This window comes from Misgurnus anguillicaudatus, chromosome 21, assembly GCF_027580225.2.
Source record: "Misgurnus anguillicaudatus chromosome 21, ASM2758022v2, whole genome shotgun sequence".
Taxonomy (NCBI): domain Eukaryota; kingdom Metazoa; phylum Chordata; class Actinopteri; order Cypriniformes; family Cobitidae; genus Misgurnus; species Misgurnus anguillicaudatus.
Genome location: NC_073357.2, coordinates 18875697 through 18882431, shown reverse-complemented (window position 1 = coordinate 18882431; position 6735 = coordinate 18875697). Strand labels below are relative to the sequence as shown.

The 6735-nt window shown below is 38.3% G+C and overlaps 1 long non-coding RNA gene across 1 annotated transcript; it reads right to left on the bottom strand.

Annotated features, from left to right (window-relative positions):
• Window positions 1–426: 426 nt before the first annotated feature.
• On the bottom strand, window positions 427–2502 carry LOC129437089 (uncharacterized). The gene is made up of 2 exons (XR_008642086.2): window positions 1864–2502; window positions 427–1265 (listed from the first exon to the last, which is right to left on the bottom strand). It is a non-coding gene; the product is annotated as an uncharacterized lncRNA (long non-coding RNA).
• Window positions 2503–6735: the final 4233 nt, after the last annotated feature.

Here is a 6735-nt window from a genome sequence, read left to right as displayed (position 1 = left end):
TTTAAATCCCTTACAATATAAGCAACACACTTGAAATTTTTGTCACTTGCTTCAGTTTTCATTTACCATATGTACATTGAGAATAATTTGCAATAATACTAATATATATATATATATATATATATATATATACACACACACACACACACGCACGCACGCACGCACGCACGCACGCACGCACGCACGCACACATATATATATATATATATACATATACATATACACACACACATATATAAGTATTTTCCTACCATATAATGTCTATTTTATTTTATCAATTTCTATCACCATTATTTAAATTATAATTGTATGTATAGCTGCTTTACAACAATAAAAACTTTTAAAAGTGCTATATAAATCAAAATAAACTAAATGTGTGTGGGCTGACTACAAAAGTGTAAATGTCAGAATAAAGAATAACACAAATAACAGTGAAGTACACCATTTATTTTCTTTACAAACACATGAAAATGCGTATTAAAACATTATTTTGGTGTCTTGATATCAGGGGAAAAAAGTCAAAAACAGAACACACAAAAAGGTATAAAATAAATATTTGTTCCATGGCACGCACACACACACACACATTCTGGTTTCCATGTTTTGTGGGGACATTCCATAAACGTAATGCATTTTATACTGTACAAACTGTATCTTCTATTCCCTTCCCCAAACCCTTACCCCAACCATCACAGAAAACTTTCTGCGACCTTAGATTTTCAAGAAACATCATTCCGTTTGATTTATAAGCTTGGTTCCTCATGGGGACCTCACAAATGTCCCCACGAGGTCAAAATTTACTGGTATTCCTATCTTTGTGGGGACATTCGGTCCCCACAACGTGATAATTACCAGGTACACACACATAAACATACTGGAACAAACATCTACATACTGTGTAGCTTCCATTAGCACTCCTGGAACATCACAATTATACATGGATAGACAATGCCAAAAGCACCGCACAATTTGTTAAAGGCGGAGTCCACGATGTTTGAAAAACGCTTTGGAAAAGGAGACGGGCCGACTACCAAAACACACTTATAGCCAATCAGCAGTAAGGAGCGTGTCTACTAACCGACATCCTTGCCGGGTTGCATATGTGTGTGGCGGGTCTATCAACAGAAGGTCCAGATTCTATTGGGGTAGGGGCGTGTTTGTTTAGGTGATTTCAAATATCAACATTGGCTTTCAAACATCATGGACTCCGCCTTTAATCACCACAAAACATGTGAAGTCAAGCTCCAGATCACGAACTGTAGTATCTGTAAGGAAAGGAAAGAAAAAAATTGTGAGATTGGTTATTTTTCTGTAATCACATTTTAATCAATCAAACATTTCTCAGCCAATCAGAATAAAACATTCAACAGGCCAGTGGTATAAAAAACATTAATTTATAAATATGCATGATTAATTGGTGACCCCAGGTAAATTGTGAAGTGTCATGCAAGATAACCCAGTATTAAACTGACCTAGGGTTTTGAGTGACTGAATGTTTCATATTACTTTCATATTTCACATAATATATACCACTGTAGCACTCACACACAGACCAAGTTTGACAAGTGAGAAATTCATTACATACGAAACGTTGTCCGTAGATGGCAAGACGTATTTGAGTAACCGAACTGATTAATATTCACATGCCGGTCAAAAAACACGTGTAACTTAATATGCAAGCTGAAATGCAGCAAACAATTATTACGTGAAACAAACTAACAGTTAGGCTAATACGCTAAATATAAACTAATACGTGATGCACATGGCTAAAATGTGGTTAATATTTAGCGAGCCAACATTATATTTTTAAATATAACGTCAATAAATTGGTTTAATAACTAGAGTATCTTTATCTGTTCTTACCTGTATTTACTCAGTCGCAAACTTGTCGTGGTAACCTTTGGATGCAGACACATGCGCACAAGCGGCTTCTTCTTCTTCTTCTTCTTCTTTTGTTGTTTAAATGGTGGGTGGCAAACCAACTTAAGGTGCATTTACCGCCACCTACTGGATTGGAGTATGGAGCACTCGCACAAGCGGCTCTTCCTGCAGACACATGCGTACTACGTTGTATTGACCCAGTGGCGCAAAAAAAAAAAAAACGTGAAACAAATTCAATTCTTGTAGATTTTTAGCACTTAATTACCACTGTATTTCACAGAACAATCAAACATTAAAATAAATTAAATAAACTTTAATAAGTTGTGCTGTGTTTTTCTGGGTGGGGTTTGGGGGTTCATGTAAAAAGCTTGCACTGGGTGGAAGACAAACTAGTAATTTCTTATATTAGTGAGGACACTAAAGAGATGCTGACTTTCTTTTGGTTTTACTACTTCAGGTTAACCCTTTAATGTATACCTCACCTCGGGTCTTTGACCATGGTTTTACTACACTAAACGGCTACACTAACCATGGTTCTGTGGTTTTAGAAAAACATGGTTGTCAAAACCATGGTTATTTTGTGGTTACCATGGTTTTACTACAGTAACCATGCTTTTTTGGTTTTAAGATAACTGTCGTAAAACCATGGTTAATTTTCGTAAGGGAAGTCACCATGAGCTCACAAGATACTCACTGTGTGGGTCATGATTTTAATGTGTAAGCACGCTGCACACTCAATGTGTGCTCATATGAAGGTCACAATATGAGATCACTTCACACTCACTGTACTACCCCATAAAGCCCACCATATGCAAGTACCGGCATGTTCTGGTGCTGGTCTGCTGGTGAACACCAGCTAAACCAGCATCAGCACCAGCATTAGCACCAGCTAAACCAGCACCAGCACCAGCATTAGCACCAGCTAAACCAGCACCAAACCAGCATTAGCACCAGCATCCCATGCTGGTCATTCCAGCATGACCAGCATATATTGTGTTTTGGTGCCACCAGCTAAACCTGGCATAGACCAGCATAATTCCCATGCTGGTCCATGCTGGTTTGATGCTGTTTTTTTCAGCAGGGTGCTCAGAGAGCTAATATGCTAGCTTTTGCTATTGGAAACATGTCACTATTTAATTGCAACTGATATCGGGCAAAATAAAAGAAAAAGTAAAAAAGACATGAATTTCTCTCTGCATGAACCCATCCACTGCAAGTCATGAACACACAAAAACCACACACACAGATATGCACATCCCACACAGGGCAACTATCACTGCAACACCCCAACACTTCAATAACTTAGCTGTGGGATTGAACAAATAATCTCTGAGTTACAAAGTCTGACTCGCTATAACCACTAGGCCACAAAGTTAGTGTACATTGTAACAATAGTATGAGTGACCTCACATTGGTCACGATGTGAGTTCATGGTCCAACTGTGCTCTCATTCCATGGTCATAATAATGTAAGGTCACGGCACACTCACTTTGTCATAGCAGGACAAATATGTCTGGAAAACGTAGGTCCAAGAGTAGAAAGTCACCCTTCTTACCTGTAATTTTAAGAAATATAGGAATGATCATAGGCTCAAAATTTAGGACACTTTCTACACAGCATTTTATACAGCCCTGTGCATGGCGTGTATATAGGGGAGAGTGGGGCAAAGTGAGCCAGTGGGTAAGTTGACCCACCCCCTGTATCTAGGCTACCATACAGATTTGTAGCCGTCTGACCACAAATCCAGGTAGCAACCATCATTTCTATTTGACTATGGTAAAGAGAAGCACAAGTTAAAGAGATAAGTATGATTTTTTTACAAAAAACTGTTTTTATCCCATCAAAGTTAAATTTATACATGTCAAGTATAATGGCTGTTATGTTAAAGCAAATTTATCCAGGTCTAAATATTTATACCATACATATTGGTGATAGGCTAATGTATAAAACCAGGTTAATGATTTAGCTAAAGATTAGCCTGAATTACTAAACTAGGCAGTTTTTCCCAAAATGGTGGCCGTGGGGCAAAGTGAACCAAATGCTGTGGGGTAAACTGAACCAGCGGTTCAATGTACCCCACCATGATGTTTAGTTAAAAACATTTTAAATAGAGCAATCAACATTATTATTATTATATTACCCTTCCAAATAGGGCAAAAATAGACAATTTCATTAAAATGACAAATCCTAGGGTTGTAAATGGACATTTAAAAACGTTTCTGGATAATGTTTGCACTTAATAAAGTTACATACCTTCTATGTAAATATGTAAGAACAATTTAACACATTATTTCAATGCATTCTTTGGCACCCTTAAAATTACATTTAAGAATGGTGTGAATTTTTTAACTATGTTTGGGTTTAAACAAAAAAAGTCAGTGGGTCAGTTTACCCCTTCACATGGATCAACTTACCCCTCAGCTGGGGCAAGTTGAGCCACAAGAGCACTTTTTTTTGAGAAGCCACCTTTTCAAAGCCCTTTGTTATAACGGCATTCTTATCATTTCATTTGACAGGAGACATCCTTAAATAAAGGTTGATGTTTTTGTTTGACTTCTGTCTCATTTTTTCAGGCAGATAAGGCAACATATGTAAAAAGTGGCTCATCTTACCCCGCTCTCCCCTACCATATAAAATGTCAACAACAAGGTTATGGCATCAAGAAGCCTACAAATAAAGATTCTAGAAAGCACAGATTTTAAGTAAAAGTGACCAGGATTGACAGATATGTGTTTAAGCATTGTGGCCTAGTGGTTAGAGAATCAGACTTGTTTGCAACCCAGAGGATGTTGGTTTGATTTCCACAGCTGGAAGGAAGTGATTGCAGTGTTTGGGTGATGCAGTGATTGCTCTGTGCATGTGTGTGTTCATGACTTGTTAAGGGTTCACTGTATGATTTGCAAATAAATGTTGACATCTCAGTGACCTGTTTTTCAAATAGCAAATGCTAGCATATTAGCTCTCTGAGCAACATCTTGATGGTACTTTGTAAATTGTGCCTGCTCACAGTGAGTGTGTCATGATCTCACATTGTGAACATAACATAGTAGTTGCGGCCAGTGACTTCTTTTTTTGAGGGCGCAAAATGCAAAGTTTGTCACATGTATGCAGCCGTCATGTGTGTGGCTCGTCATTTCAAAATATGTGTTTGGCGCGTCATGTAAACTTGTGTGCATCACGCGGGATGTCAAAATACAAGCCTGCTGCAGATGCTTTGAAGGGGTTTATAATAAAAGACACTCGCATTTGTCAGATACTCACTTAATCTCATGTGTAATCAGAGTTTACTGTTAAGTTAGTATCTTGTGAGTATTTTGTGAACGTGAGCTTCTCTTGTATCATAAAAACTTTTGATGCGTGTGCAGCAGGCATGTACTCTGTCAAGACACGTGATGCACACGGTTCACACGATGCAATGTACACACATATTTTGAAATGACAAGCAACACACATAACACTCCGAATACATATTTTGAATTTATGCACCTCGGAAGAGAGGTCAGTGTACTGTGAGTGCAACAATGTGAGGTCACTCAGGCTATTGTCACAATTTGAGGTTACTGCACACTCACTGTGCGCTCATACTATGGCCCTGAGGTGAGGTCACAGCACACTCAGTGTCCGCTCAAATCATATTACGACACACTTGCTGTTGCCATACTATGGTCAATGTGAGGTCATGGCACACTCATTGTGCACTGAACTCAACATTTTGAATTCACAAAGAGCTTGCACATAACTCACAAGATGAGAATGTCACAGTATGAAAATGATGTGATTTTACTGTGATTATCGCGTGATCTCACATGTTGACTGGGTACAGTACAGTGTTTAAGTCACTATGTCTATAGTGAGGGATATCTCGCATGTGTGTGCCTTTACAAAACTCAACCATGGTTACTGTAGTTAAACCATGGTTAGTGTAGTTTTGCTAATAGTAATCAATATACCAAAAAAAGAGAATACTACACTTTTACAACAACAAAAAATGTTAATTTTCATGAGGGGGTGTGTGCATCTGTACAGTAGGGAAAGAAGTGAGAGTTTTACTGTAGTGTTTGTGCATGGTGCATGTTCCTCTCACATAGGCCTAACATGTTTACAGTTCAGCCTCTGTCCAAAGCCACATTAATTTTTATTCAACTTTCATTTATGGACAGTAGACAGCAGTGATTTGTTCGTTAGCAATTCTTTCAGTTACTGATGTAAGCAGAGTGTGTATGTATTGGCCATATGTCTACTTAGACATGTCATTTGTAACTTCAACATCTCCCACCTCTTGCATACAAAAAAGACATTTAGGACTTTTAAAATATACCATGGGTGCATTGCCTTCTTAACAATATATATACACACGCACGCACGGTTTTTTGAAGTCACATAATACTTTAAAAATAACTATTGCGATGGTTGCACTATTATTACGCTATTGGGTGTCTCGCCTTGTTGTTATTAGCCCTGATTGGTTGTTTTGACCGTCATCCAGATCTCTGGCCTATGACAATTCAGCGCGCACTTTTCAACATTTCAAACTCCTGCAGCCGGTAGTATTTGCTGATGCTGAGCGGGGTAAAGTTAGTTTTGTTTTGGATATTCGTGACACATTCGGTACTGAACGGCAATGAGCCCAAAATAAAGCATATTTATAAAAAGAGCAAAGCTGATAATGTTTCACAACCTTCATTAACAATGGTTTATATCCATATGATAACCACTGACCCGCAAAAGCCGTTGCAGAAGCCGTCGCAATCTCAATTGTGCTGGAAAGCGCTTTCTTGGCGGAGCCGCAAGTAAGGGACCGGGGGGAAAGTGCAGGTTTTCTTGTTTGATGAGCGGTGTTTTTGTAATAGCTTT